Source organism: Rana temporaria, chromosome 5 (genome assembly GCF_905171775.1).
Source record: "Rana temporaria chromosome 5, aRanTem1.1, whole genome shotgun sequence".
Classification (NCBI taxonomy): domain Eukaryota; kingdom Metazoa; phylum Chordata; class Amphibia; order Anura; family Ranidae; genus Rana; species Rana temporaria.
Genome location: NC_053493.1, coordinates 322,793,746 through 322,809,143, shown reverse-complemented (window position 1 = coordinate 322,809,143; position 15,398 = coordinate 322,793,746).

The window sequence follows — 15,398 nt, the reverse complement described above, 5'->3', positions numbered from 1 at the left end:
TGTGTCTCGTTAATCTAGGAAAATCCATATAGATCGTGTCTGCTGGATTGTGGAGTGTCGGATAAGCTGTCTTGGGTTGGTGGAATGGAATATCGTAAACGGCGTTAACCCCTGACCGTTACAGCCGCCATTACTAATAAAAAAATTATAATAAAAATGCCATAAAACTATTAAAACTATAAATTAAATTTAACTTTTGCGCAAACCAATCAATATACACTTATTGTGATTTTTTACCAAAAATATGTAGAAGAATACACATCGGCCTAAAGGAAGAAATGTATTTTTTTATATATTTTTGGGGGATATTTATTATAGCAAAAAGTAAAAAATATTGTTTTTTTTCTAAATTTACGGTCTTTTTTGTTAATAGCGCAAAAAATAAAAAACGCAGAGGTGATCGAATACCACCAAAAGAAAGCTCTATTTGTGGGGAAAAAAGGACGTCAATTTTGTTTGGGTACCATGTTGCACAACCGCGCAATTGTCAGTTAAAGCGACGCAGTGCCAAATCGCAAAATTCATGAACTTCTTCCATCTAGGGTAGCTGGTTGATCATGCAAGTTACCTTTTTTCATTGTACCAAACTGACCACACAAAGCACAGAAGCTGATCTGTGCTTGTGTGGTCAGTTTTCATCCTTTAGCTGACCTCCCAGTCAAAACCTACCTCTTGAACACGTCCACTGCTCAAGCACAGCCTGCATCATATGACAAGCCGACCAGACTATGGAATGCAGGCACACTGGGGGGTTATTTACTAAAACTGGACAGTGCAATATATGCTATATCAAATAACATGTAGGATTTTGTATAGGTGCTTTATATTGGCATTTATTAGCATTCTGTTTTTATTTTGAATTACTTACTTACATAATGTTGTGTTATTATTGAGGCTCCGTTCACATCTAGGCGTCCTGGATCGTGTGTGGAATCGCAGCGATTCTGCCCGTGATCCTGAATCACAGAAAATCGTGGTACTCCCTTGCGATCCCTGTCACTTTCAATGGCACCCCGATCAGCGTATAATGACCGACGAATTGCAGTAAAATCGTGCAAACAGAATCGTGGTATGCCTGTTGCTCCAATAGAAGTTCTGGAACGGAAGTTCCGAAACGGGCGTACCACGATTCTGTTTGTGCAATTTTCTTCAATACATTGGGCGTCAATCGCGGAAAAATCATGCAGCAGTTAGGGTGCCATTGGAAGTGGCGGGGACCACAAGGGTGTCTTGCAATTTTCTGTGCCTCGGGATTGCCGACAGATTTGCACGATTCCGCCCCCGTTCCGGGACGCCTTGATGTGGTTCCAGAGAATTTCTTTAATCCTAATATTATATGTTAATTTAAAGGACACCATAATGATGTTGAGGTAAGTGAAAGCGGGGCTTTTTTTTAGGGGGAACTTGGGGGAACTCAGTTCCACCATCTTTGGCTCAGACCCTTTGGTGCCTGCTCACCACAATCACTTGTAAACACAGAAGTCTGTGACAGCTCTGCACTCTGTGTGTAACCCCCCTGAACTCTGCACTCTGTATGTAATGCAATCCTGGTATTTAATGCCCCTTTAAGACCCTTCTACTGTTTGTGAAATCTGAACGGGGTCGTGGTTGAGTTCCTGCACCTATTTTCTGAGAAAAAAAGCTGTGAGTGAAAGGAATCACAAAACACGTGGTGGAGGTGGGGAGACACAGGCATTTGACACCCCTAGAAGCTTTGAATGTTGAAAGTTCTGATGGAGGCTTCAACAGAGCGAAGATCCGAGAAAAGAACCACCAGTGCAAATGACTAGAATATTGCATAATTGAGTAATTTTGGAAGAAAGAAGATTGAAGCTGGTGTTTTCTTGTAATCCTTTTTCCTTAAAACCACATCAACTATATCATTTATTTATATAAAGTTAAACTCTTTATAGCTAAACTGAAAACTAACACAAATTATTAAATAATTCATGGGTCTTAGCAGCTAATTACGTGGTTGGTTTTTAAATACTGGAAATTTAAATGTCCGTAAGGGACTAAAACCTTAAAGACTTCTTTTGGTAGCCTAATTTTAAATACAGTAAATTTTCTCTTATGAGAACATTTCTATTTTCGATATGGTACTACTTATGCCTTGCACACACGGTCGGACTTTTGACAGGTTCTTTATCTAAGGCCCATCGGAATTCAGAGAAAAAAAGTCAGATGGAGGCTACACACGGCCGGACTTTCCGAGAAAAAAGCCTGTCTGACTTTTTTTCTCTGAAAGTCCGACTGTGTGTACGAGGCATTAGGAACACTATCAGAGAAGTGCTAGCATGATCTCAGCTACAGCAATATAATCAATGAAATGATTGATGATAGAACAGTGAGATAACTTGCATGAGGATTCAGTAATCTCATGATAAATTATAGAATGGAGAAGGAAATCAGTAATTACTAAAACTATACTTTGACATTATATCTCTTTCAGCCTTTTAATGGTTAATGTAATCTTTAGTGCAAATGCCCATACTAATGTGTATTTCCTTAAAGTAGACCTTTACCCCAAAAGCTAAAAATTCCAGGGACATGTAGCTATACAGACAGACCCCTAAACATAAAGTCATATAAAAAAAAAGGAGGTTGCCTTGTTTACTTACATTAGATTGATTTCAGCTTCCTGATATATGTGTAGATTCACATACATTGCCGCAACTTTGCGGCGGCGTAGCTTAAGGCATTTAAGCTACGCCGCCGTAAGTTAGCGAGGCAAGTACATGATTCACAATGTACTTGCCTGCTTAGTTACGGCGGCGTAGCCTAAAGCGGGCAGGCGTAAGGGCGCCTAATTCAAATGTGTGTAAGGGGGCGTGTTTTATGTTAATATGCTTTGACCTTACGTTTTTAATGTATTTTTTAAACTGCGCATGCGCCGGGCGCCTACATTTCCCAGTGTGCATTGCGGCTAAGTACGCCGCACGGGCCTATTGATTTCGACGTGGACATAAACTACGTAAATCCCTATTCACGGATGACTTACGCAAACGACGTAAAATTTTTCAATTTCGACGTGGGAACGGCGGCCATACTTGAACATTGGCAAAGCAACCTAGGGCCCAGCTCTAACTTTAGGCGGCCTATCTCTTACGTAAACTGCGTAAATGTACTGCGTCGGCCAGGCGTACGTTCGTGAATCATCGTATCTACTAATTTACATATTCCACGCCAACCGCAATGGAAGCGCCACCTAGCGGCCAGCCTCAATATTGCAGCCTAAGATAGGACGGCGCAAGCCGTCGTATCTTAGATATGTTTAAGCGTATCTCTGTTTGAGAATACACTTAAACATAAGTCGGCGTAGATTCTGAGTTAGGTCGGCTTATCTACTGATAAGCCGGCCTAACTCTTTCTGAATCTACCTAATAGTGAGGCAACGTTGATGTAGCCGGGGCCTCACAGTTGACCCCTAAGAAGCCTACAATACCTGTATCTGAGCACCACAAACGGAAAAAAATATTTTGTTCATTTTTATTATTCTCCGAAAACTCACCCATCTATTCAGGTCTCCATTTTCGAACGCGAAAATCCGTCGTGGATCGCCGTAACTGCTAATTTGCATACCCGACGCTGGAATACGACGCAAACTCCCCCCAGCGGCGGCCGCGGTACTGCATCCTAAGATCCGACAGTGTAAAACAATTACACCTGTCGGATCTTAGGGCTATCTATGCGTAACTGATTCTATGAATCAGTCGCATAGATACTCTGAGAGATACGACGGAGTATCTGAGATACTCCGTCGTATTTCCGCTGTGAATCTGGCCCTAATAGCCTACTAATGTTATAACTTGCACAGGGATTTATATGTATAGTTCACTAAACTCTGGATGATCAGGTTTCTACAGAACATTCTGAATAGAGGTTATTGTCTGGTATTATAAATCTGTTTAATCAAGATTTGTTCCTGCATACAGTATGTAAGTGTAAGGCCTCAATCACGCAGAATGTACTACTGCAAGGTATTCTGTGCATCCCTATGCAGGCAGTCCCCCTCCTCTCCTCAATCTTTAATATTAACATCAATGTAGAGGCGGCTCTCTAATTAGGCAAATAAGACAGTTGCCTAAGGCCTCGCACTCACAGGGGCCTCGCGACAGCCTAATTGAAGAGCTGCCTCTGCTGACTACAATGGTGCTGCTCTCTGGCCAGCAGTGGGTTTATGTTGCCTGTGAGCTCCATGGTCAGGCAGTGGAGAGAGGAGTTGGAGCCGTGGCTGTGTCTTGGGGAGGAGGCGGGCCAGCGATGTGTTGTCTGGGGGAGGAGACTCATTGCAGCAGCCGGAGCAAAATGTTAACACAATGGAGGAGACATCTGGCGTTTGGTATGCAGTGGTGAGGAGCCGATGTAAGGGAAGGTAGGAGAGAAGAGGTGTCAGGGCCTCCCCTCTCTGGGGCTGTCAATCAGTGTGGGGGGATCCAGGGCTCCAGCTTCAAGGAGAAGCACAGCTACCATGCCAGAACCCCTTTTTCTGCAGCCAGCGACCACCAGCATTAGAGAGAGCCAGGCCCCCCATCCCTGCTCCTCCAGCATTCCTCAGCCACAGCCACAGCCACAACCACTGGCCTTTATATCCACCCCTGCCCCATCACCCACCACTCCCTTCCTCCTGGTTATCAATGTCACTAACAGTATGGACAACTCAATCCTGTCCCAGTGTTCCCACCTGTGATCGACTGGACTGCTCCGGAAGTGATGTGATGATGCATCAGAATGACGTTGTCAGGAAAAAAAATATATTCTTTGTCTTTTTCTTAATGAATACAAGGCTTTCTTAGATTGGACATGGTTGATTGTGACATCATGGCCCTGGTTCTTCACCTCATCCAAGCAGAAAATGCATTGCATTCAGTGAGAAATGGCTTTAATATCTCTATATGTACAGATTATTGTAAAGACACGTGTCACTAAAGGCTTGAGAAACTGATGTTTTGGTTCCTCGCAGGGTCCCTTTCCCAAAGCAACATAGACCCGGATTCACAAAGCACTTACGCTGACGTATCTCGAGATACGCCGCGTAAGTGTAAGTATGCGCCGTCGTATCTATGCGCCGTGCCCATAAACTGAGATACGCCTGAAAATAGGCTTCATCCGACCGACGTAACTTTCCTACGCCGGCGTATCGTGGGCGCATATTTACACTGGGCGCATTTGCCGCTCCCATTCATTTTCTATGCACATATGCAAATGAGGGAGATATGCCGATTCACGAACGTACTTGCGCCCGGCGCATAATATACGCGGTTTGCGTAAGTCGTACGTCCGGTGTAAAGTTATTCCCCATATAGGAGGCGCAACTGATGGAAAGGTATGGACCAGGGAACACAAGCCGTTGTATCTTTTGTTGTTTACGTTGTAGGTGAATAGGGCTGGGCGTAGGTTCCGATCATGTCATAGGCGGTGATCCGTCGTATCTTAGGGAGTAGTTCCGACGTGATTCTGAGCATGCGCACAGGCATGCGGCCACGGGACGGTGCATGCGCCGTTCATTTTAAGTACTTCTATGGCGCTTGCCCCGTCATTTGCACGGGGTCACGCCTCATTAGCATGGCTCACGCCCACTTCCACCTACGCTGGCTTACGCTGAGGAAACCCAGCGTATCTTTAAGAGCGAGTGGGAGCGAGTGCTTTGTGAATCCAGTGCTTGCCTCTGTGCGCTGCGTCGGCGTAGCGTATATTAGATACGCTACGCCCACATAAATATGCGCCGATGTATGTGAATCCGGGCCATAGTCATCAAGGTCTACTAACAGAACTAACAGAACACATAAAAATGGAAAACCTACTGTATACACAACCCATTCAGTATAATGGAGTCATTTACAGTATATTTATGTTCACTCTATGTACACAGCCCATTCTCTATTACTATAATATTATTAGAATGACTATGATATATGAAATAACTGTATTGTCTCGCGTCAAATAAACATTACAAAAAAACTCCAAGGACTTCAACAAGTTCTCTTGGAACCATCCAGCATTATCATATACACTTATATAACTGCGGCTTAAGGCCACTCTACAAACACTTGCCGCTGAGTACTAAATTAGCGGATGCTACGATATGCTGTTGTTGAATCTGAACAGCCTTGGAGAAAAAGGAAACGATGCACCTGCCTACTTGAAAAAGTGCTTGATTCCAATTCAAAAACAAAACTAGAAGCAGTAGCTAAGGTGGGAAGATGTTAACTATTTATTATGAATTTCCAAAATAAAGGGCCAGATTCACATAGACCAGCGGCGGCGTAACGTATCGTAGATACGTTACACCGCCGCAAGTTTTCATCGCAAGTGCCTGATTCACAAAGCACTTGCAATGAAAACCTACGCTGGCGGCCTCCGGTGTAAGCCCGCGTAATTTAAATGGGCGTGTGCCATTTAAATTAGGCGCGCTCCCGCGCCGGACCTACTGCGCATGCTCCGTTTCGAAATTCCCGCCGTGCTTTGCGCGAAGTGACGTCATTTTTTCGAACGGCGACGTGCGTAGCGTACTTCCGTATTCCCGGACGTCTTACGCAAACGACGTGAATTTTTACATTTCGACGCGGGAACGACGGCCATACGTTATACAGCACATACGTGTGCTGTCGAAAGTTAGGGCACCCAAAACGATGACTAAATTTGCGACGGGAAACTAGACTAGCAGCGACGTAGCGAACGCGAAAAACCGTCGTGGATCGCCGTAACTCCTAATTTGCATACCCGACGCTGGTTTATGACGCAAACTCCCCCCAGCGGCGGCCGCGGTACTGCATCCTAAGATCCGACAGTGTAAAACAATTACACCTGTGGGATCTTAGGGCTATCTATGCGTAACTGATTCTATGAATCCGTCGCATAGATACTCTGAGAGATACGACAGAGTTTCTGAGATACTCCATCGTATCTCTGCTGTGAATCTGGCCCAAAGAGACTTGCATCATTTAGGAGACACTCTGTGAGTTTTGCACTCATATTGAATGAGATTACGGAATGGGTTTTTATACTTTACACAAGGTTCCTTAGTTCAGATTTTTGCAAAGAAAAACCGTAGGTCAAGAGAGTGTGATGGTACGCACCCTTTGGAGTATGCTAAGGTACCCAATCCAAAGTGGAACCAAACTGCTGCATGCAGAAGTTTCCAATGTAGAAATGTAGCCACTGTGTCATTCTATGCATGAAGGTAAAAAACATTCTGCATGCAGCTTCCCCCCAGACCTCCCCCCCCCCCAGTACTTACCTGAGCCCGATGGTGATCCAGCGACGTGCACGAGAGCCACTGCTCTTCTGGGTCTCTGTCTCTTCATTCACTGAGACACAGCAGACAATTTCACTGGCTCCCACTGCTGACAATCACAGCCAGGGAGGAGGGAGCAGGAGACAGGACTGAGCCAAATTCTGTGTCTCATAGACTCAGGAGCAAGCACACTAGAATGCCCCCATAGCAAGTGCATTGGTATGGGGGCACTGGGCAGGGGGGAGGAGCCCAGAGCGCTGGTGGGGGACCCGAGAAGAGGAAGATCAAGGCTGCTCTGTGTAAAACCATTGCACAGAGCAGGTAAGTATAACATGTTTGGTATTTTTAAAATATAAAAATTGTAGGTTTAATATCACTTTAATCCTTCCATTGTGGGTGCAGTCTTACTGCAAGGGAAAATCTTTTACTTGGAGTTGTCTATGATGAGCTCATCATATGCAACTGGAGTGAGTACACACTGACCATGTGTCGCCCCAAATGAACAGGATAGCACTACCTCCTATGGCATTAGGGGGGTTTATCCCACTGGCTGCTCTGTCCATACAATAACTCTGGATGGAGCCACGAAGGCTCTGAATAATTTTAACCACCTCCTGTCTGCACTATAGCAAAAGGCGGCTACAGCGCAGGCCTTAATTATGGGGATGGCACCCATGTACGTCCTTCCAAGAAGGTGCTGCCTACATTCCCCCTGCAGGGCGCACATGGTGCACTCTGTGATCAGCAAGTCAATGAGAGTCGGCAGATCGGAGTTAGTGGCAGATCCCAGTCCCTATCCACTTGATCAGCTGTCCGCCAATGACAGCTGATCATGTGATGTAAACAGAAGATCAGTTTCTGTCTGAGGGACATCGGTCTCGATCACGGAGAGACACTGCTGCTATGTAGTGCCCACCAATGCCACCTGCCAGTGCCTACCAGTGCCACCTACCAGTGCATCAAAGTGCTGCCTATCAGTGCCCACCAGTGCCACCTACTAGTGTCCACCAGTGCCATCTATCAATGCCCACCAGTGCCACCTATCAGTGCTACCTATCAGCATCATCTATCAGTGCACATCAGTGCCACCCAATAATGCCCATCACTGCCTATCAGTGCCACCTATCAGTGCCCTTCAGTGCCACCTATCAGTGTTGCCCATCAGTGCCACCTATCAGTGATCACCAGTGCCGTTTCATCAGTACCCATCAGTGCTGCCTTATCAGTGCCTATCAGTGCAGCCTATCAGTGCAGCCTATCAGTGCCCATCAGTGCAGTCTCATCAGGGCACATCAATGAAATTGTTTTGTTTTTTAAAAAAAAATCTGTATATTTTCTTTTTTTTTTTTGCAAAATAAATAAATAAAACACAGCAGTGATTAAATACCACCAAAAGAAAGCTCTATTTGTGTTAAAGAATGACTGTGCACTTTCAAAGTGTGACAGCAATGAAGGCTGAAAATTGGCCTGGGCAGGAAGTGCCCAATAAGCAAGTGGTTAAGAAGGATTATTTTCAATGGCCCAGATTCAGGTAGGGGCGCGCACTGATACGGCGGCGCAGCGTATCGTTTTTACGCTATGCCTCCGTACATTACTGGAGCTACGCTGCATTCACGAAGCATTTGCTCCGTAATTTGCGGCAGCGTATCGTAAAAGGGGCCGGCGTAAGCGCGCATAATTTAAATGATCCCGTACGGGGCGTGGATCATTTAAATTAGGCGCGTTCCCGCGCCGAACGTACTGCGCATGCTCCGTCGGGAAAATTTCCCGACGTGCATTGTGGTAAATGACGTCGCAAGGACGTCATTGGTTTCGACGTGAACGTAAATGGCGTCCAGCGCCATTCACGAACGAGTTACGCAAACGACGCAAAATTTGAAAATCGCGACGCGGGAACGACGTCCATACTTACCATTGGCTGCGCCTCCTAATAGCAGGAGCAGCCTTACGGCGAAAACAACGTAAAAAACGAGCGCTGGCCGCGCCTACGTTTGTGAATCGGCGTAAGTATGCAATTTGCATACTCTACGCTGACAACTATGAGTGCGCCACCTAGCAGCCAGCGTCAGAATGCACCCTTAGATACGACGGCATAAGAGACTTATGCCAGTCGTATCTTAGGCTACAGTCGGCGTATCTATCTTTCTGAATACAGAAAATACATACGCCGGCGCTACTTAGCAATTACGCTGCGTATCTATGGATACGCAGGCGTAATTGCTCTCTGAATCTACCCCCATGTGCTTTTGGCCTACATTCTTTGAAGTGAAAGGGAGTCCTGGCTGGAATGTACGTTTAGCACATTAAGCCGCTATATTGTGGTGGAGGTAAATAAAAGCCGCAGAGGTGATCAAATACCACCAAAAGAAAGCTCTATTTGTGGGAAGAAAAGGACGCCAATTTTGTTTGGGAGCCATGTCGCACAACCGCACAATTGTCTGTTAAAGCGACGCAGTGCCGAATCGCAAAACCTTGCCGGGTCCTTCAGCTGCCTAAAGGTCCGGGTCTTAAGTGGTTAAAGCAAGACAGTGTGAACAGTGCCTGAGCGGGAAGATAGTATTGCAGTTGAATATCTGTAAAGCAGATCACAGTCTTCCATTTGTTTCAATGTAGTCTGCTAGTGTGCTGTCAAAATGAGCAGCATCTGTGCTCCATATTTTAATAGCAAGTCCTGCGCTCCTTTCATATGGACGGGGAAAGCAGTCATGCACTTGCATGTGGCTAAACCAAGGAGCAAAATCATGTTCTTAATACTCAAACACTTTTCACGCTCTGAAAACTTTCAGCATGTTGTTTTAATTGTCAGATGCAAAGCTGGAAAACCTGTCTGACACTGACCTCATAATCAGGCCGTCATCAGAAACGTGAGTGGTTCTAAATGATCTGAAAAGGAATAACAGTAATTACTAAACAGTAACAGTCTAAACTTATAAATGAATATTATAATCACTGTTCAGATGTCTGGGATGCTTTGGGGGAAATTTATCAACCCATGCGTACGAGCAGGATTAGGAGCAAAGTGTGATTAGCTGTGACACATCTACTATGAGCTTGCAGCTTGCTTTGTAAATGACTTCTCTCCAGTGAACAGAAGCAGTTCTGTACCAGTTTAGGCTGTGCCCCTCACAATGTGTACATTTAAAGGAGAAGATCGGTGTGAATGGAGTCATCATTTATTGCAAATGTATATAAACTATTACAGTTGGCTTTTTAGCCACAAAAAAAATTGAAATTGAAGCGCCTCACCACTGCTAAGAGGTTCAGATACAACTGTATTCCGATAAAATTCAGGGGGACAATCCAAAGAAGTAGCCAATGCATTTTAGGGGTCCAAGAGTGCCTCCATCATCAAGGCTTGATTGACAACAATGGGCTAGATTCAGGTAGAATTAGGCGGGCATAGCGTATCTCAGATACACTATGCCGCCGTAAGTTTGAGCAGCAAGTCCTGTATTCACATAGAACTTGCGCTGAAACTTACGGCGGCGCAGTGTAACTGGGCCGGCGTAAGCCTGTCTAATTCAAAATAGGCTGGTTGGGGGCGTGTTCTATGTAAAATACTAGTGACCCCACGTATTTGACGTTTTTAATGAACGGCGCATGCGCCGTCAGTGGACCTATCCCAGTGCGCATGCTCCAAATGACGTCGGCAAATCGTCATGCTTTCGACGTGAACGTAAATTACGGCCAGCCCCATTAACGGACGGGTTACGCAAATGACATAAAATTTTTAAATTTCGACGCGGGAACGACGGCCATACTTAACATTGGCTGCGCCATGTATTTGGTGGAATAACTTTACGCCTGAAAACCCCTTACGTAAACGGCGTATCTTTACTGCGACGGCCGGGCGTACGTTCGTGAATCGGCGTATCTAGCTGATTTGCATATTCTAGGCGTAAATCAGCGTACACGCCCCTAGCGGCCAGCGTAAATATGCAGTTAAGATACAACGGCGTAGGAGACTTATGCCGGTTGTATCTTAGCAACATTTAAGCGTATCTCAGTTTGAGCATACGCTTAAAGTTGCGACGGCGGGGATTCAGACTTACGACTGCGTATCTACTGATACGCCCGTCGTAAGTCTATGTGAAACTACCCCAGAGTGAATAATCTAGAAGTCAACTGCATCGGCCAGTACTCCTAGATAACACCAGACCCCCCTATGCCCCCTGTACTCCTAGATAACACCAGACCCCCTATACTCCTAGATAACACCAGAGTGACCCCCCTATACTCCTAGATAACACCAGACCCCCATATACTTCTAGATAACACCAGACCCCCCTATGCCCCCTATACTCCTAGATAACACCAGACCCCCCTATGCCCCCTATACTCCTAGATAACACCAGACCCCTCTATACCCCCTGTACTCCTAGATAACACCAGACCCCCCTATACTCCTAGATAACACCAGACCCCCTATACTCCTAGATAACACCAGACCCCCCTATACCCCCTATACTCCTAGATGGCACCAGACCCCCCTATGCCCCCTATACTCCTAGATAACACCAGACCCCCCTATGCCCCCTATACTCCTAGATAACAACAGACCCTCCTATACCCCCTGTACTCCTAGATAACACCATACCCCCCTATACTCCTAGATAACACCAGACCCCCTATACTCCTAGATGGCACCAGACCCCCCTATACCCCCTGTACTCCTAGATAACACCAGCCTCCCCTATACCCCCTGTACTCCTAGATAACATCAGACCCCCCCTATACTCCTAGTATTTTTTGTATGCAAGACAGATACACAGAATGCTGGGACTTGTAGTTCCTGTATACAAGACAGACACAGAATGCTGGGACTTGTAGTTCCTGTATACAAGACAGACACAGCATGCTGGGACTTGTAGTTCCTGTATAAAAGACAGACACAGAATGCTGGGACTTGTAGTTCCTGTATATAAGACAGACACATACTGCTGGGACTAGTAGTTCCTGTATACAAGACAGACTGTTGGGACTTGTAGTTCCTGTATACAAGACAGACTGCTGGGACCTGTAGTTCCTGTATACAAGACAGACTCCTGGGACCTGTAGTTCCTGTATACAAGGCAGACTGCTGGGACCTGTAGTTCCTGTATACAAGACAGACTGCTGGGACTTGTAGTTCCTGTATACAAGACAGACTGCTGGGACCTGTAGTTCCTGTATACAAGACAGACTGCTGGGACTAGGGATGAGCCGAACACCCCCGTGTTCGGTTCGCACCAGAACCTTCGAACGGACCTACCGTTCGCACAAACGTATCGAACCCCATTGACGTCTATGGGACTCGAAGGTTCGAATTCAAAAGTGCTCATTTTAAAGCCCAATATACAAGTTATTGTCGGAAAACTGGTTTGGGGACCCGGGTCTTGCCCCAGGGAACATGTATCAATGGAAAAAAAAGTTTTAAAAACTATCGTTTTTTCTGGAGCAGCGATTTTAATGATGCTTAAAGTGAAAAAAAAAAGAAAAATTCCTTTAAATATCGTACCTGCTGGGTGGTACGTGTTTAGAACTGTCCCTGCACAAAATAAGATTACTATAAGAAAAAAGTCAAAATAAAGCTTGCGGCTTTAATGTAATGTTTGGTCCCTGCAATATGGATGAAAATCACTGAGAAAAATAGCATGGGTTTCCCCGCCCCCCTCCCCCCAGGTCATTACAAGCCCCTTTGGCCCTATATACTTTGAACAGCAGTATACAGGCGGTGCAAACAAGACAGGGACTGTAGGTTTGTTGTTAAATAGAATCTGTTTGTAATTTTCAAATTTTCAACTGGTACTTCTTTAAAGTGTAGCTTCAGCCATAAAATCTTTTTTTAAGCTTTTCTGAAAACATAGAGAAGGGTTATGAATGAATGACTTGTATAGCGCTACACCCCTGTAACATTTGTTTTGCTGTCTGTGTGCATCTGTTCAGAAGATTGTACCTCACTTTCTGTCCCAAAGACAAATGATTTTTTGAAAAAAATATTTTTTGTGAAACAAGGATTGTGATTTGTGGTAAAGCATCAGTGGACAGGAGACACCCTTTACAGAAGAGAATTTCCCTTCCTAGGGGTAGATTTCCTCTCACTTCCTGTTGTCTCCTTCCGTTTGCAAGTAGGAGTCGTTTGTAAGTTGGATGTTTGAAAGTAGGGGCCTGACGTATATACTCTGCAGAAATTTGGGCCCTAGGTGTTGGTGTTGCCACAACACTGTAAGCCCTCACAGTTAGTCTTGGTGGGCGCTGGAACGCCCTGCTGTGAAATATTAGATCAAGAATTGTAATTACACGCCCCTGTTGAACAGGGGCAGAAAAATTGGGCCTTAGGCACTGGTGCTGGTGCAACAACACTGCTACCCCTCACAGATGCTCTAGTTGGAGCACAGTAATGAGCCCGCTGCAAAGCATAGCATCAAAAATTGTAATTACACGCCCCTGTTAAACAGGGGCAGAAAAATTGGGCCTTAGCCACTGGTGCTGGTGCCACAACATTGCAACCCCTCACAGATACTGTAATTGGAGTGCAGCAAAGAGCCACATGCAAAGTATTGCATCACAAATTGTTATTACACAATTGTATTCCCTTTGGAGGTCTGTCAGCCGAGCAGTGGCATTATATGACCTTCGGAAATGCACACAGACTTTCCTGGCCTGCTTCAGGACATCCTGTAAGCCCGGGTACCTGCCCAAGAACCGCTGCACCACCAAATTCAGAACATGAGCAAAACAGGGCACATGGGTCAGTTGACCCTATCGCAGGGCAGAGAGGAGGTTGGTGCCATTGTCGCTAACCACCATTCCTGGCTTAAGCTGGCGTGGCTTCAACCACCTCTGAGCCTGCCCCTGCAGAGCTGACAGAACCTCTTCCCCAGTGTGGCTCCTGTCTCCCAAGCACACCAGCTCTAGCAGCGCATGGCATGGATGGCATGGCATGGAAGAGGACGCCTTGGCAGCTAATTTGCCAGACAAAGTACCTTGAGCCTGGGTGAGAGAGGATGAGGACGAGGATGAGGATGGCTTGGTCATCCACTCTACCAATGTGTCTGCATGTTGGGGCTCAACATGGCCAGCTCCCGAAAAGAAGGACGAGCGTGTGCAACAGCCACGTGCTGAAGAGGATGCACCGTGTCCACCACCCAGCAGGCGGCCTTTTATAGTGTGGGGCGTGTGCTAAAGCCCTGAGCCATATTTGGCAGGAAAAACTATAGGTCTAACCAGCGGTGCGGCTCCACCCACCTCCTCCATTCTGGTCCATTGCGGCGTTATGACATTACACAGAGTCTCTCTCTCTCAGCGCCGCTGATCGGCTGATGACACTGGTATGAGAGAGAGAGACTTGCAGTCAGTCAGTGATATTTTCGGGGTGGCAATTGCCACGCTGGCATGGGGTGCCATTCAGACTGTGGGTGGTTGCGGGTGTGGGTAGTATTGCTGTGATTCCCAACACCCACAGCCATATGGATAGGTGTGAACCTAGCCTTAATGGTATCAAGGCTTGCTTGTAAAATATCTATTGTAACATGGGTGCTCTTTGGGGAACTGGTCTGCTGGCAACACTATAAACTGTTTTTGCTTGTTCACTATCAGAAGTTAACTAATATGATTACACCAATGGTCATAATTTGGCAATATGTTACTAGTGCTTGAGATTATTTAAGAACTGGCAGGTATTAGGCTGCATCTTTAAAAATCACTACAGTACATGGCTTTCATTAGAAAAAAAACACATTTATACATTTTGATAAAAATTTCCATATGCTTTTCAATGCAGTTTAAGCTAATAACATCCAATTAACAAGTATGATATGTAAACTGTCTGGAATAAATTATGTAATGAATTAAAATGACAGTATGCAGACTATGTGATGTTTCTACTTGCAGAATTACATAGCAGAAAATGTACATTTCCTGTGGCTGACAACTCTAATATATTAACATATTCATCCCAGAGGAGAACAGAAGATTTTCCATGTAAATTTGCGATAAAGAGTACAAAAATATTGAGAATGTTAAATAAGTATACATCATGCGCAAAAAATACAGTAGCAGCTATCATACACAGTTCACGTAAATCACATTAGCTTATGAACTGTAGGCTGTTCATATAGTGGGCTGTGCTAATAAATATGGAATAAAAACTTTGTGGGTCAATTTATTATATTCTAATTAT